A 13926-nucleotide genomic window follows, 5' to 3' on the forward strand; every position below is an offset into this window, starting at 1 on the left:
TACATCATATTTGTTCCTGCGTTATTTTTTAATAACAGCCTCATGGAGATAATTCACTCACATCAGCAGTTTTCAGTGTATTCACAGAGTTGTGAAACATCACTACTAAGTCCAGAACATCCGCATCACCTGAAAAGACACTTTGCAGCGTCCCCGTTCCTCCCTCCCACCCCGACACTGCTCATTCACTTTCAGTCTCTATGGATGAGTCTCTTCTGGACGTTTTGTGTAAATGGAATCACACCACGTGTGGCATCTGTGCCTGGCTTGTTTCCCTCCGCGTAATGTCCTCAGGTGCACCCATGCGGATGCCGGGGCACGGGCCGGGACGTCCTTCCTCTTTAAGGTGAGTACTATCCCACTGCATGTATATCCCACATTTTAAAAATTCATTGATCAGTTGATGGACATTTGCTTTTTTCCACCTTTTGGCTATTTTGAATAATGCTGCTCTGAGTATTCATTTATGAGTCTTTGTATAAACGTGTTTTCAATTGTCTTGGGTTTGTTTGAGGATGTTACGTGGTAACTCAACATTTAACTGATAGAGGAACTCCTAAGCTGTTTTCCAGCACAGCAGCACCATGAAAAAGCTCACCAGTAATGGATGCAGACCCCAGTTCCTTTGCATCCTTGCCAACACTTTCTACTGTCCTTCTGTTTTTATTATGGTCATCCTAGCGGTTGGAAAGCGATACCGCGCTGTGTCATTTGCATAATGCGTATGTCCTGCGCCTGGAGCCTCCAACTCAGCTTTAACTAATGGTCCTTTGCACGGCTGCTCGGGGTTACTGCTTTCCCAGCAATGTGAGGAGCCGCTCCCAGGCACATTCGAGAGGCTTGGCAGCACCTCCCTGGTGGCTAATAATGCTGCATTTTGGCGTGCCCTTATTGACTACTCCTACCTCTTCTCTGAAGAAATGTCTGTTCATATTTTATGCCTGCACTGGTCTTTACTTTAACTCTGAAAAGCTGCTCCCCAATACCTGAATCTCTCTTTCAGCAACCCTCAGCAGAGGCCTCAAGTGCCTTGTCTGGAGGCTTCATTCCAACTTCTGTACTGATGACTCGAAACATGTTTGCTGCCTGCTCTTGTAACTGCGATGTTCTTCTGCAGCAGGGAAGATGCCAGGGTGTCTTGTTCGATAATTACCTATCACATCATTTGCTAATCAATGCCCTGGCTCACAGTCTTTCATGGGATTTCTGTCTATATTTTCTCCTCACTCATTTAGTAAAATTCCCCAAGAGGACATGTCCTCATCACACTTTGTGTCACTAGACAAACCAAGGCCCAGCTTTCCTCACCTCTAGGGCAGTTGTAAAAATGTGAAAAGTTCCCATATTCTACCTCGGACTTGGGCTTCATCAAAAGGTCATGGACAAGCTGAAAATTAATAGTTTCCAGTGTAGAGACTTTCGAATCCTGGACATACATGCTGAGCTCCCTGGAGGCATGCACGGGTGTGTGGACAACACAGTTGAAATCCCATCCATTCATATTTTCTATGTGCACCTCCTTGGGGCACATGATCAATGTCGTGTCAGTGGAGGTGGACCCCTCAGCATCCAGCTATGGGTGTGCAGCCATCACTGGCAGGAAGGTAAGGAGATCCGACTCCTGAGTCTAGCTATTTCTGAAAATATTTGGGTTCATTCTCTGGGTCAGATTTTTGAATAGCAACCTGGGAGTTGGGAAATGGGTTGATACAGGTTGGGTTTTTTTGTTTGTTTTTTTATGGTTTTTGTTTTGTTTTGTTTTTTGTTTTTTGAGACAGAGTCTCCCTCTTTCACCCAGGCTGGAGTGAAGTGGTGCAATCTCAGCTCACTGCAACCTCTGCCTTCTGAGTTCATGCAATTCTCGTATGTCTCTGCCTCCCAAGTAGCTGGGACCACAGGAACACAACACTATACCTGGTTATTTTTGCGTGTGTGTATGTTTTAGTAGAAATGGGGTTTCACCATGTTGGCCAGGCTGGTCTCGAACTCCTAGCCTCAAGTGATCCACCTGCCTCAGCCTCCCAAAGTGCTGGGATTACAGGCGTGAGCCACCGCGCCCGGCAGTTTGAATCAGGTTCTAATTTCGGTTCTCATATATGAACTTGGGCAAATCACTTGACCCCTAGAGACTCAATTTTCTTCTGTCAAAAAAGGAAATCAGACATTATCTCTAAGATTTTTTTTTTCTTTTGAGATGGAGTCTCTCACTGTCGCCTGGGCTGCAGTGCAGTGGCACATCTCAGCTCACAGCAACCTCCACCTCCGGGGTTCAAACGGTTCTCCTGCTTCAGCCGCCCGAGTAGCTGGGATTACAGGCATGTGGCACTGTGCCCAGCTAATTTTTGTATTTTTAGTAGAGATGCGGTTTTGCCATGTTGGCCAGACTGGTCTCGAACTCCTGACCTCAAGTGATGGGCCTGCCTCAGCCTCCCTGAGTGCTGGGATTACAGTCATGAGCCACTGCACCCAGCCATTATCTCTAAGATATTTTAATTATTATTTCTAAAGTGATGGGACTTTAGCTATCATCCAAATTGTTTTAATTTTGTCCAAGGACTAGCTGAAATAAACTATTCTTCCCTTAAGAAAGAGAATATGTGAGAGAGAAAGAGCGTGAGAAAGAGCGAGACCGAGCGAGAGACAGTGAGTGCCACCACAGCAAACAGCCCCTGCAGCAATTTCCCACAAATTGGGTGTAAGTGTCAATCTCCAGCTCAGCCTGCACTCCCTCTTGCACAGGCTGTCTCTGAACACCTGGTCAGCCACCGTGCTGGGGGCTGGGGATCTGCGTCCAAATCCCTCGTTATGTGTCTGCAAGCGGCTCTCCCCTCATTGCTATGAATGCAGTAACCTGGAGCTTCCACTCAAAGGGCCTTTAATTAAAGTTGAGTTGGAAGCTCCAGGTGCAGGACTGACTAGGTTCAGTGCATTACACAATCACAGCAGAGTGTGATCGGTGCAGTAGACTTGGATAAACAATCTATTTTTGGTTTATGTTCTGAATCACATTACGGTGAAGAGGAAAAAGAATATTTCAGTAGTTAGCACAAACAACAGAGCCTGTAGAAATAATAGCAAACATCGGTTTTCGCAAGCCACTCCGGCGACTCAATAGATGATTGCAGACGCTGCGGTGTTCCTCACCAAGGTAGTGACCATCCCATAACCAAGAGGACCTGAGAACTGGGAATATGGGCAGTGAAGAAAAGTATTCCCCCGCTGACTGGCTGTTTTGTGGTTTGAGGTCCCCAAGGAAAGGGAAGTGGCTCTGCAGCTGCCTGGGTTTAAACTACCACCGATGCTACGGTCTTAGTGCTTCAGCACCTTATTTAAGTCATCTGTAAAACAAGGATAATAATAATAGTGTCTGGCACGGGAGAGTCAATGGCTGTGACTACTACTCTTATCACTATTATTTACTTTACCTTATTATACCTCCATTGTTTGTTATTTGTTTGTTTGTTTGTTTGTTTGAGACAGAGTCTCACTCTGTTGCCCAGGCTGGAGTGCAATGGCGCGATCTCAGCTCACTGCAACATCCACCTCCTGGGTTCAAGTGATTCTCCTGCCTCATCCTCCTGAGCAGCTGGGATTAAGGCACACATCACCAGGCCCAGCTAATTTTTTTGCATTTTTAGTAGAGACGGGGTTTTACCATGTTGGTCAGGCTGGTCTCGAACTCCTGACCTCAAGTGATCCTCCCGCCTCGGCCTCCCAAAGTGCTGATATTACAAGCGTGAGCCACCATGCCTGGCCTATACCTTCATGTTCTTTAAAGCAGTCAGAAAATCCATACCTCAACTGAGGAGGAACTATCCAATTAGACTTTTTCTTCCACTCTCAGCTCTGAGTTTAAAACTCTGTGACTCATTTTCAAACGTCCTATTGTGAAGATGTTTTCAGTCTCAGTTCAACATACCAATGATGGGAGGTTTCCAAAGACAATGTGGAATAATTTTTAAGACCATAGCTGCCCAAACCTGGAAATTAGCAGCCTAAAGGCATGGATATGGGCCAATTTCCAGTACATGTGATGGACATTCCTGTGCATGAATTCTTCAAACTATGTGTAAGAGAAATCCGGCTGAGCATCTCTGGGGTAGCCCAGCTGTGGGTATGAAGCATTCAAGAGCTTCTCCCAAAGTCTGCTAATGTTTAAGCTGACATGATATTCTACTGGGAATATTCTTCAACCCACTGCATTTCCATACGAGGAGAAGTAGAACCCAGTCGCCCACACAATGAAAAATCCAGCAGGAAAGAAGGCTCACTGAGAGACTGGCCCAATCCTGTCAGCTCTGTGTAAACTGTGTAAACTTGAAGCCTCACTTTCACCACCTGCAAAACTAGAAAAATAATTCTGTTTTCTTTTAAAACCTGCTGTGAGGATTAGGGAGAGTATAGGTAAAAGTGCCTCGCTCAGCACACAATTCAGAGGAGGAACTTGATAAATGGCAGTCATCAGCAGTATCATCATCACCATTAGTGTCAATGCCACCATCCACAGCACCATCCCCACCATCATCACCCTCACCATCAGCATCATCCCACCATCAATAGCAGCATCCTCACCATCATCACCTTCACCATCAACAACAGCATCTCCACTATCTCCACCATCATTACCAACATCCCACCATCATCACCCTCACCATCAGCATCATCCCACCATCCACAGCAGCATCCCCACCATCATCATCTTCCACCATCAACAACAGCATCTCCACCATCAACACCTTCACCATCATCACCACTCCATCATCAACAACAGCATCCCCACCATCATCACCCTCACCATCAGCATCATCCCACCATCAAAGCAGCATCCTCACCATCATCACCTTCACCATCAACAACAGCATCTCCACTATCATCACCAGCATCCCTACCATCATCACCCTCACCATCAGCATCACCCCACCATCCACAGCAGCATCCCCACCATCATCATCTTCCACCATCAACAACAGCATCTCCACCATCAACACCTTCACCATCATCATCACCCCATCATCAACAACAGCATCTTCACCATCAACATCTTCACCATCATCATCACCCCATCATCCACAGCAGCATCCCCACCATCATCACCCTCACCATCAGCATCATTCCACCATCAATAGCAGCATCCTCACCATCATCACTTCCTATCAGGGGAACCAGGACCTAACATTTCAGTGTAGGTTCTTTTCTATTTTCCCTAAGTGTTGGCCAGTCTGAGAAACAAAGAGAAAGAGTACAAAGAGAGAAATTTTACAGCTGGGCCTCCAGGGGTGACATCACATATGAGCAGGTTCCATGATGCCCACCTGAGACACAAAACCAGCACACTTTTATTAGGGATTTCAAAAGGGGAGGGGTGTATGAATAGGGAGAGGTCACAGGGATCACATGCTTCAGAGGGCAATAAAAGATCGCAAAGCAGAGGGCAAAATTAGAATTACTGATGAGGTATCATGTCCTGCTGGGCACACATTGTCTTGATAAACATCTTAACAGGAAACAGGGTTCAAGAGCAGACAACCGGTCTAACTAGAATTCACCAGGCTGGAATTTCCCAATCCTGGTAAGCCTGAGGGCACTGCAGGAGACCAGGGTGTATTTCATTCCTTATCTTCAACCGCATAAGGCAGACACTCCCAAAGCGACACTCACAGACCTACCCCTGGGAATGCATTCCTTCCCCAGGGTTATTCCTTGCTGGGAAACTAATTCAGCAATATTTCTCCTACTTGCTTTCTGCAAGAAGAAAAATATGGCTCTATTCTGCCCAACCCCTCAGGCAGTCAGACCTTAAGGTTATCTTCCCTTGTTCCCTGAAGATCGTTGTTGTTCTGTTCCTTTTCAGGGTGCCCTGATTTCATATTGTTCAAACACACATGTTTTACAAACAATTTGTACAGTTAACACAATAATCACATGATCCTGAGGTGACATACATCCTCAGCTTACGAAGATGACAGGATTAAGAGATTAAAGACAGGCATAGGAAATTATAAGAGTATTGATTGGAGAAGTGATAAATATCCATGAAATCTTTACAATTTATGTTCAGAGATTTCAGTAAAGACAGGCATAAGAAATTATGAAAGTATTAATTTTGGGAACTGATAAATGTCCGGGAAATCTTCACAATTTATGTTCTTCTGCTGCGGCTTCAGCCAGTGCCTCTGTTTGGGGTCCCTGACTTCCTGCAACAACTTCCACCATCAACAACAGCATCTCCACTATCTCCACCATCCACAGCAGCATCCCTACCATTATCACTTCCGCCATCAACATCGTCCCTGCCATCATCACCTCAACTATCAACAGCAGCATGCCCACCATCATCATCCCACCATCACCATCAGCAGCAGCAGCAGCACCATCATCACCACACCATCCACAGCAGCATCCCACCATCAGTGTCACCCCCCCAGTCAGCAGCATCAAACCTCTACTGCTGCTGTGTGCCAAGCCCTGGACTTCTGTGAAGGAAGAATAACTCAGACGTGGCCCTGTCCTCACACATCCTGCAGACTGAAATAGGAGTTGAGTCACAGATGTTAACAACCATACTCGAAAGAACACTGTTACAGAGGTTCAGAAAAGCAATCCTGGTTTTGGAAGAATGTGATTCTCTTCCGGTGGAGGAAATCAGAGCTGCTTCCTGGAGCCAGCTGATGCAGTTCATAGAGCCATGCCCTGCACTGTACCCCTTACCTGTCAAACAGTGACACCATTGAGGAAGTGACTCTCCTCGATCCCAACTTTACTGGGGCAGGGGTACCAGGGCTAAAAATCAGGGCTCTTCCTTTGACAAACATGTCTCTCCTGGAGATCCACCCAGCCCAGTCCCAATGGCACAATTATGAGTTCAGGCTGGCAGGAAGGCCAGGAGGTCTGGGGAGTCCCACACGGCGGGAGACGCTGAGTGGAGGAGACTCCTGTGTGCGCACTGGTCTCTGCCCATGCTCATCAGCTGTTCTCCTGCACCGAGGATCCAAAACAAATTAGGAAGCCCAAGTCAGGACATCTTTTGACCACATAACACACGTTTTCTCCCTGTCTCACCGCCCGCAGGCAGCACTGACAGGCACATTGATCACGGCGTGCTTGCTGCCGGCCTGACAAAGCACATGGCCGCAGCGCTGTTCGCAGGCTTCCTAATGAGCTGGCACTGGATGCGGCCAGGTTTGGCTGCTGAGGTGGGAACGCTGCAGCTCCAGCTCCGGCTCATGTATGTGGGGTTGGGATGACTTCACTGTGCCTTTCCGTCTCGGGCCTTAGACAGGTGATTCTGGCAGCTCATTTATTTTCTCTGTCTCTCTCTGTGTCTCTGTCTCTGTCTCTGTTTCTGTCTCTCTGCGTGTCTCTGCCTCTGTCTCTGTCTTAACACAGTAGAAAGTGTCAGCGTTTAACAGTGCTCAGGCTCTAAGTGGCCCACTCATGTGGAGGGGAAATAATGGTGGTGTCATTCTTACCGACAGCGCTGTCTCCAAGACAAAATAACATTTTTGTATTCAGGGAAGCAGCGGGGTCTCACACTAGCATATACTGTCTCTGCAGCCAAGGTATAGAGCTCTCAGATTGAAAAACATGACCCCGCACAGTTTTTAGAGTTCACAAAATCTATGAGGTTGAAGAGGTTAAGTCCTAAACAACTTAGGATCAACAAATTTGTAGCGAGTTGACAGTATCACGAAGTGCCAATGTGAACGCCTGGATATCTGCTAATGACGACGCATTCTGCGAGTCTGGAATTATCGGAAGACTCACAACACCATGAGGCCAGCGCTGCTCTCAGCCCGTCCTGCTCCGAGACTCACGATGCCGTGAGGCCAGCGCTGCTCTCAGCCCACCCTGCTCCACCCACCACTCTTCCTTCTGTCACTCTTCTGGCTCCTGTTTGCATTTTGGCCTTTCCAGAAGCTGCACCCCAAAGCCTCCTACCTGGCAAGTGAAAAGCACAGGGCATGATTAAAGCAGTGAGTTCCAATCCATATCCCGTCCACCTTGGCCTGGGATTAGAGGTCAACTGACTCAGAACCACCCGGAGGATGGAGGGACAGGCATCGCCACGGGGCTGTTATTCACTGAGCGCTACACCAGGCTGTTTTCGGCTTTACATGCCTTAATTTTCTCTAACTCTCTCAGTGACTCGATGGTACAGACACGATTATCCACATTTTGCATATGAGGAAAGAAGATCCTGCAGCGAGGACAGGGCAGAGCTAAGATGCAGCCCTTCTCCCCAGCCTCTGTGTGTCTGTCATATCTCAGATACCCAACACGCCGAGTGAACAGAGGAACAGCAAGCAGGCCAGCTTGCATGGAGCACAGGTCTGGGCGTGGAGGGGCTGCTAGTGCAGGGGGGTGGCACCTGTCACTGCGAGTGTTCAGTGGAGGGCAGGGACAGGACTGTCCGGGAGGAAACCAGGGTGACAGTCAGGATGACAGTGGCCAGCATGCATCAGCCTGCTCTGCCTCAGACACTACGGTGTATGCTGGGAGCAGAACACCACGCCCTGGGGCCACTTTTCCACCAGAGCTCCGCTTCCCACCAAAGGTCATGAGAACAATCGCATGAGGGGGTAAACTTAAAAAACTCAAATGAACATCGTGAATGTGGCATCCAATATGTGGAGGCCACGGTCCTCATCGCTGTGTGCCTCAGCACCTGCTCCTCCAGGTGGCATGGCTAAGCAGAGGGCTGTGAGGGAAGCTGTGTCCCCAAACACAATCCCCTATGGTGGCCCCTCTCCGGAAACAGGGACAGGGGAAGGTGGGCTTGTTGACCGCATCTGGGTGATGACAGTTTGGGGCTGTTCTGGATAAAGCCACTGGGGGCAGTCATGGGCCAGCCTTCCTGTGAACGCAGGTGTCCCTCCTCTTGGGTAAACATCAAGAAGGGAACTGCTGAGTCCAAGAACAGACATATCTTTAGCCTTCAAGCAGCTTCCAAATACAGGTTATAACAGCTTGCATTGCATTCCCACTAATTTGAGAATTTCTATGTCCTCATCAAGAGTTGGTTTTATAGATTTTTTTTTTTAATTTCAGCCAATCTAGTGACATGAAGTAGTTGTTCTTTATGGTTTTGTGAGTAAGGATGCTCAGCACCTTTGATGCCTTCTTTGGCCATTTGTATATCTTTTTATGAAGTTTTATACATTTTATATGTATAAAAGTTTTATACATTTTGTGTGGGGTTACTTGTCTTCCTTTTGCAGCGTTATTTAAGTATAATTGACATACAATAAACAGTACAGGAGGCATGATAATGAACACGTCCATCACCCTGAACACGTCCCGGTGCCCTGGAGACACTGCCCTCTCCCATCCCTGTCCACAGCTCCAGGCAATCCCGACCAGCTTTCTGTCCCTTATAATCCAGTTTGCATTTTCTACAGCTTTCCAAACTGGAATTATAACAATAGGTCCTCTTTTGTCTTTTGGTCAACAGACATGAGACTCACTGTGCTGTTTTGTGCATCAACAGCTCATTCCAGTGTATTACTGAGTAGCACTCCACTTTGTGGATCAAACAAAATTTCTTTGTCCATTCACTTTCTGATAGACATTTGGGTTTTTTCAATTGTGGGCATTTACTATGAAAGCTACCATGAAGATCCGTGTGTAAATCTTTGCACACATGCTTTCACTTATCTTGAGAAGCGGGACTGAAAGTTACAATGAAGATTCGTGTGTAAATCTTTGAATGCACACATGCTTTCATTTATCTTGAGTAAAAGTGAGGTGGAGGGATCACAGGCAGGTAGACATTTCACTTTTGAAGAAACCGTCAAGACGTTTTCCAAATCGTTGTGAATGTTTTACGTTTCCACTGGTGGCATATGAGAGGTCCAGCTTCTCCACCTCCTTACCAATACATAGGATGGTCAGTTTTTTTTTTTTTTTTTTTAATTTTAGCCGTTCTTACAGGTTTGTAGTGGTATTTCACTGTGATTTCAATTTTCATTTCCATAACGAGGAATGATACTGAATATTTCACACTAAATTGTCACTCATTTGTCCTCTTCGGTGAAGTGTTTATTCAAATCCTTTTGCCCATTTTTTTTATTTCAATAGCTTTTGGGGTATGCATGGTTTGGGTTACATGAATGAACTGAATAGTGGTGAAGTCTCGGATCTTAATGCACCCATCATCCAAGTAATGCACATTGTACCCAGTATGTAGGTTTTTTTAATCTCTCTCCCCTCCCATCCTCCCACTTCTGAGTCTCCAAAGTCCATTAGATCACTCTGTCTGCCTTTGCATATGCATAGCTTGGCTCCCACTTACAAGTAAGAACATAAGGTAATCAATTTTCCTTTCCTGAGTTACTTCACTTAGAATAATGGCTTCCAGCTCCATCTAAGTGGCTGCAAGAGACATTATTTCATTCTTTTTCATGGCTGAGTAGTATTCCATGGTGTATATATATACACTACATTTTCTTTTCTTTCTTTCTTTTTTTTTTTTTTTTTTAGATGGAGTCTCGCTCTGTTGCCAGGCTGGAGTGCAGTGGCACAATCTCGGCTCACTGCAACCTCCACCTCCCAGGTTCAAGTGATTCTCCTGCTTCAGCCTCCCAAGTAGCTGGGACTACAGGCACCCACCACCACACCTGGCTAATTTTTTGTATTTTTAGTAGAGACAGGGTTTCACCATGTTGTCCAGGATGGTCTTGATCTCTTGACGCTGTGATCCACCCGCCTCAGCCTCCCAATATGCTGGGATTACAGGCGTGAGCCACCACACCCGGCCTACATTCTCTTTCTTTATCCACTCATCGGTCATTGGGCACTTAGACTGGTTCCATATCTTTGCAATTGTGAATTGTGCTGCAATAAACATATATGTACAGGTGCCTTTTTGATATATTGATTTCTTTTCCTTTGGATAGATACTCAGTAGTGAGATTGCTGGATCAAATGGTAGATCGACTTTTAGATCTTTATGAAATCTCCATACTGTTTTCCATAGAGGTTGTACTAATTTACATTCCCACCCGCAGTGGGTAAGTGTTTCCTTTTCACCACAGTCATATCAACTCTATTGTTTTGTGACTTTTTAATAATAGTCATTCTTGCAGGAGTATGGTGGTATCTCATTGTGATTTTAATTTGCATTTCCTTGATGATTAGTGATGTTGAGCATTTTTTTCATATGTTTGTTGCCCATCTGAATATCTTCTTTTAAGAAATGTCTATTCATGTCATTTTTCCACTTTTTAATGGGATTATTTTTTTTTTTCTTGCTAAATTGAGTTCCTTGTAGATTCTGGATATTGGTCCTTTGTCTGATGCATAGTTTGCAAATATTTTCTCCCATTTTGTGGGTCGTCTGATGATTTCTTTTGCTATATGAAGCTTTTCAGTTTAATTAGGTCCAATTTATTTTAGTTTTAGTTGGATTTGCTTTTGGGGTCTTACCCATGAACTCTTTGCCTAGGCCAATGTCCAGAAGATTTTTTCCTAGTCTTCTAGAAGTTGTATGGTTTCAGGTCTTAGATTTAAGTTGTTGATTCATCTTGAGTTGATTTTTGTATAAGGTAAGAGATAATGAGGTAGGAGGCAGGACTCAACTTCAGAGGCAGGGCTCGGTTACTGAACCAAATTAAGGACTAGTTAAAACAGGGCTAAGCTGGGAGCAGCTTTCCATAAGTCACACCCACCAATATGCCATGTCAGTTTACCCTTACCATGGCAACACCCAGGAGTTACTGCCCCTTTCCATGGCAATGACCTGATGACCCAAAAGTTACTACCCCTTCCCTAGAAATTTCTGCATAAACCACTCTTTACCCTCATGTAATTAAAAGTGGCTATAAATACCACTGCAAAGCCTCCTTGAGCTGCTACTCTCTGCCTATGGGGTAGCCTGGCTCTGCAAGAGCAGTCACAGAGCTAAACCACTGTCAGAGCTGTAACACTGCCTTTTCAATAATGTTGCTTTCTTCTACCTCCAGCTTGCACTTGAATTCTTTCCTAGGCAAAGCCAAGAACCCTGGTGGGCTAAGCCCCACTTTGGGGCTCCTTACCCTGCATCAATAGAGATCCAGTTTCATTCTTCTACATGAGGCTATCCAGTTTTCCCAAAACCATTTATCAAACAGGTGTCCTTTCCCCAGTTTATGCTTTTGTATGCTTTGTCAAAGATCAGTTGGTTGTAAGTGTTTGGGTTTGTTTCTGGGTTCTTTATTCTGTTCCATTGGTCTATGTGTCTACTTTTCTACAAGTACCATGCTGTTTTGGTAACTCTAGCCTTGTAGTATAGTTTGGAGTCAGGTAATGTGATGCCTCCAGATCTGTTCTTTTTGTTTAGGATTGCTTTGGCTATTTGGGCTATTTTGGGGGGCTGTATGCAAATAATGTTGGTATTCTGATAGGAATTTCATTAAATGTGTAGTTTGCTTTGGGCAGTGTGGCCATTTTCATGAAATTCTTTCAATCCATAAGCATGGGATGTGTTTCCATTTGTTTGTGTCATCTACAATATATTTCAGCAATGTCTTGTAGTTCTCCTTATAGAGATCTTTCACCTCCTTGGTTAAGCGTATTGATAGGTATTTTATTTATTTTTTGAAGCCTTGTAAAGTGGATTGAGTTCTTGATTTGATTGTCAGCTTGGTCATTGTTGGTATATAGCGGTGCTACTGATTTGTGTACACTGATTTTGTAGCCTGAGACTTTCCTGAATTCATTGATCAAATCTAGGAGTCTTTTGGAGGAGTCTTTAGGGTTTTGTAGGCATCTGATCACATTATTGGCAAACAGCAATAGTTTGACTTCCTCTTTTCCAGTTTGGATGCCCTTTATTTCCTTCTGTTTTCTGACTGCTCTGGCTAGGACTTCCAGTACTATGTTGAATAGAAGTTGTCTTCTTTCAGTTCTCAGGGGGAATGCTTTCAAGTTTTCCCCATTCCGTATTATGTTGGTTGTGGGGTTGTCATGTTATAGCTTTTATTATTTTGAAGTAAGTCCCTTCTATGCCGAGTTTGTTGAGAGTTTTTATCATGAAATGATGCTGGGTTTTATCAAATGCTTTTTCTGCATCTATTGAGATGATCATACGGTGTTTGTTTTTAAGTGTTTATGTGATATATCACATTTATTGACTTGCATGTGTTAAACCATCCCTACATCCCTGGGATGAAACCCACCTGATCATGGTGTATTATCTTTTTGATGTGCTGTTGGGTACAGTTAGCTAGTATTTCGTTGAAGACTTTTGCATCTATGTTCATCGGGGGTATTGGTCTATAGTTTGCTTTTGTTCATTATTTTATCCCTGATTTTAGTATCAGAGTGATCCTGGTTTCTTAGTTAGGGAGGATTCTCTCTTTCCTGATCTTTTGGAGTAGTTTCAGTAGAATTGGTACCAATTCTTTGAGTGTCTGGTATAATTCAGCTGTGAATCCATCTGGTCCTGGGCTTTTTTTGTTGTTGTTGGCAATTAAGTTACTGATTCAATCTCACTGCTTATTATTGGTCTGTTCATGGTTTCTATTTCTTCCTAATTTAATCTAGGAGGGTTGTATGCTTGCAGGAATATATTCGTGTATTCATTTCTTCTAGATTTTCTAGTTTGTGTGCATAGAGGTGTTCATAGGAGTCTTGAATGATCTTTTGTATTTCTGTGGTGTAATTGAGCTTCTTTGAATCTTCACTCTTCATTTCTTGATTAATCTTGCTAATGGTCCATCAATTTTATTTATATTTTATTTATATTTTCACAAAACCAATTTTTTGTTTCACTGAATCTTTTCTATTTCTTTCTTTCTTTCCAGTTGATTTAGCTTCTGCTCTGATCTTTGTTCTTTCTTGTATTCTTCTAGCTTTGGGTTTAGTTTGTTCGTATTTCTCTAGTTACTTGATGTGTGACATTAGGTTGTCCATTTAGGCTCTTTCAGACTTTCTGATGTAGGCATTTAG

General features: G+C 44.5%; 1 protein-coding gene across 1 annotated transcript in view; it reads right to left on the reverse strand.

The window, feature by feature from the left end:
* Positions 1-13926, reverse strand: part of PTPRN2 (protein tyrosine phosphatase receptor type N2) — a 719533-nt gene that overhangs the window by 552095 nt on the left and 153512 nt on the right. The window lies entirely within an intron of this gene.

This window comes from Rhinopithecus bieti, unplaced genomic scaffold (genome assembly GCF_001698545.2).
Source record: "Rhinopithecus bieti isolate Rb0 unplaced genomic scaffold, ASM169854v2 scaffold_60909, whole genome shotgun sequence".
NCBI classification, from domain to species: Eukaryota; Metazoa; Chordata; class Mammalia; order Primates; family Cercopithecidae; genus Rhinopithecus; species Rhinopithecus bieti.